Source organism: Adiantum capillus-veneris, chromosome 8, assembly GCF_014529385.1.
Source record: "Adiantum capillus-veneris isolate H3 chromosome 8, ASM1452938v2, whole genome shotgun sequence".
Classification (NCBI taxonomy): domain Eukaryota; kingdom Viridiplantae; phylum Streptophyta; class Polypodiopsida; order Polypodiales; family Pteridaceae; genus Adiantum; species Adiantum capillus-veneris.
In genome coordinates this window covers 136271497-136275031 of record NC_140938.1, presented here as the reverse complement: position 1 = coordinate 136275031, position 3535 = coordinate 136271497, and the positions used below count along the sequence as shown (strand labels likewise).

Here is a 3535-nt window from a genome sequence, read left to right as displayed (position 1 = left end):
GCTAGCCAAGTTTGCTTGTGTGGAAGTGTGAACATGCCATACCCCTTAGGCCCTTGCCCCTTACATTAGCTTCATTTTTGGTTGACAATACACTGCACTCTAGCCTAGCTTCTTCTATTTTCATTCTATACAGAAGATCCCTTATTAGTACTAGCTACTTTCATCTTTAGTGCAGATACCTCTAACTACAGCATATATAAAAAGGGGCTTGTTTTGTTTTGGACTTTAGCCTTCAGGTCGCAGATTGCGACACGTGTAAAGGGCTCCCCCTTCCGCCATATTATGTTAGTAGATGCCTCTAACTACAGCATATATATAAACTGGGAAATTATTGAGGCATTAACTACACAGTATAATAAGCTAGCTTCTATGTGTGAATTCACCAAGACTAGTATTTCTACATATACACACACAGATTGGAGCACACCATGTCATTTACTTTACTTGAAAAACCTATTCTTTTGCCTGGAGCACAGACCCTTAGAAAGCATGTCATCCATGCTTCTATGTGCATTGATATCTAGAAAATATAGTAGCATTTAGCTTCTACATGCAGTAATCTCCATTGTTTTAACGACAGCAAAAGGGCTCCCACCAAAATGGAGGATTATAAGTATTAGACAATCAAATTTATAGCACACCATCATGTCAGGGGTACCAAGTGCTTACAACAACACAGGAGAGGTACTCCCTGACTGGCTAAACAAAGGGGACAATGCATGGCAGATGACGGTGTTAAGTATGGAGTCTGATTTACCCTTGTAATTTTCTGTGGTAAAAGCGCACATTTGTAAGGCCCCCATTATGAGGAGAAGCCATCGTGCGTGAAGGAAAATCACTCACCGGAAACCAAAATTTTCACAGACAAGAATCAGGGGCAACTTTAATGGCCGGAATATTATGGTCGGACGGCGGCCGAAAAGTGGTCGGAAAACAACCGGTCGGTTGGTCGGTGGTCGGTAGTCAATGGCCGATGGCCGGTGGTCGGAAGTCAATGGCCGGTGGTCGGAAGTCAATGTCCGGTGGCCGGTGGCCGAATTCAATGACCAGTGGCCGAATTCAAAAGCGGACTTGTCTTCTCAAGGGCGGCCACACATGGGCGGATTGGAGGGTCCGATTTGGACTTATTCACACAAGGACGGCTACACATGGTTGTCTCTCATAAGAAAGGGCAGCCCTTTTGGCCTATAAAAGGAGCCCATTTCTACACACATTTAATAGTGTGAAGTTGATGCAACAAGGTGAGTGTGAGGTGGTGAGAGTGAAGCAAGGCGGGAGCTCCATTAAGGGTATAATCCCTTTGTAAACTACTTTTTGTTTTGAAGTACTAAAGCCATTGAGTGGTTGCTTTCTCGTGGACGTAGCCCACATTGGGTGAACCACGTATATCGTGTGTACTCTCTCTCTCTCTCTCTCTCTCTCTCTCTACTCTATAATCTCGTGTATATAAATCTGTCTCTCTCCATTAAGTAATCTACTCAATTATCTATTTAGCTACGTCTTATTTCCTAACAGACGGTGGCAACGCTGGTTGGCATGCAAGGCATGCCAGGTCTAGTCATTTTGTATGCAAGCATAGTGAAAAAGAAGTGGGCTGTGAATTTGGCATTCATGGCTCTTTATGCCTTTGCGGCAGCGATGCTATGTTGGGTGGTGCTGTGGGCATACAAAATGTCATTTGGGCACAAGCTTCTTCCTATGTGGGGCAAAGTTGGACCTGCCCTTGATCAATTCTATTTAGTAAACCGGTCAGCCCTACCGGAAAGTACACATCATTACAAAAATGGGAGTGTGGAAACCCCAGAAGCTATGCAATTCTATCCCATGGCCACCATGATCTATTTTCAAGGGGTTTTTGAAGCTGTTACCATATTCATTCTCCTTGCAAGATCTCTCTTGGGAAGAATGAATTTTCTTGCTTGGGTGTTCTTTGTCCCCCTCTGGCTCACTTTCTCCTACACCGTGAGCGCGTTTAGCTTGTGGGGTGGTGGATTCCTCTTCCATCGGGGTGTGATTGATTACTCCGGCGGTTATGTTGTCCATGTCTCAGCAGGAACGGCTGGCTTTGTGGCCACTTATTGGGTATGATCTGTGCCCAAACTATAAAGCCTCATCTATGATAAGTACTGTGAATCTCCTTTAAAGTTCAAAATTTAGGCATGGATGCTATACATAGATAGGGAATGTTTGAGATTCAAGGCCTATCTTTGCATGCATACATGCATCATACACTCACTTATGTGCATGTAATGAGATATATAGAGATACATACATATAGCAAATCCCTTTCTTTCCTTTGTGGCAGATCTATATACAGGTTTGTGTATGTGTACTAAGAAGAGGGGAATACAAGGCAGGATAGTAGATATGGCTACACTGATGCATCTACATACCAACAATGCAGTTGTGTTTTAGGAAGAGTCCACATGACTGGTTCACTTTCAGCAATCAATGGATCTGTAGATAGATCGTAGATGTAAAGGTTTAACTTGAGAACTGTAGGTTGGGCCGAGGCTGAATAGAGATCGGGAGAGCTTCGTACCGAACTACATAGTGCTCACACTGGCGGAAGCCGGGCTGTTTTGGATGGGGTGGGCTGGCTTCAATGGTGGGGATCCTTTTGCAGCCAACATAGACTCCTCCATGGCCGTGCTTAACACCCATGTGTGCACCGCCACCAGCCTGCTCTTGTGGCACTTGCTCGACACCCTCTTCTTACACAAGCCCTCTATCATTGGCGCCATCCAAGGCATGATCACAGGTCTTGTCTGCAATACTCCTGCTGTTGGAGGTCATCTCTCAAAACTTATATATGCCATGCCCCTTTACTCTTACTGAATGTTTATGCACACACACGGAGGCGTGGGAGGTGCGCAATTGGGGAAGCAAATTGTGGGGGTTTTTTAGTGGGTTGGAATGTAATGTGTACAACACTGATCTTATTAGGGTGCATTAGAGTTGCAATCCCCTTGCGCATGCCAGAGGAAAATCTAATGGTAGGAGATAATGCAGTCCATGGAGAGGAAGCTTATGCACTTTGAGCGTGGGTTCTATGGCACCGCCGAGCTCACTCGTAGCCATAGCCACATAGGCACCACTCACAACCCCCCCCCCCCCCCCCCCCCCCCCCCCCCACAACCCCCCCAAAAAAAAAAAAAAAACAATCTCCCCCGAGTTGGCTCGGAAGACAACTTTCCATGGTGAGAATTAACAATGTAATTTTGCCTGCATAAGAGGAATGGATTTAACATGTGTAGAGTTAGGAATCTCGTATTCTTAGTTTATAAGTAGGAAACTCACTTTCTAAGATGTCTTTATAACATGTAAATATACACTTTACCACAAGTTTTGGATAACTTGGGAATTAACAATGTAATTTTTCCTACATAAGAAGAATGGCTTAACGTGTGTTAGAGTTGGGAATCTCAACTCAATTTATAAGTAGGAAACTCAATTTCTAAGATGTATATATATATATATATATTTGTGTGTGTGTGTGTGTGTGTGTGGGGGGGGGTGGGGGGGGGGGGGGGGG

The 3535-nt window shown here is 44.6% G+C and overlaps 1 pseudogene; it reads left to right on the top strand.

Moving 5' to 3' along the window:
* The first annotated feature begins 645 nt into the window (after nucleotides 1–645).
* LOC147453018 (ammonium transporter 3 member 1 pseudogene) lies at nucleotides 646–2838 on the top strand (annotated as a pseudogene).
* The last annotated feature ends 697 nt before the right edge of the window (nucleotides 2839–3535 follow it).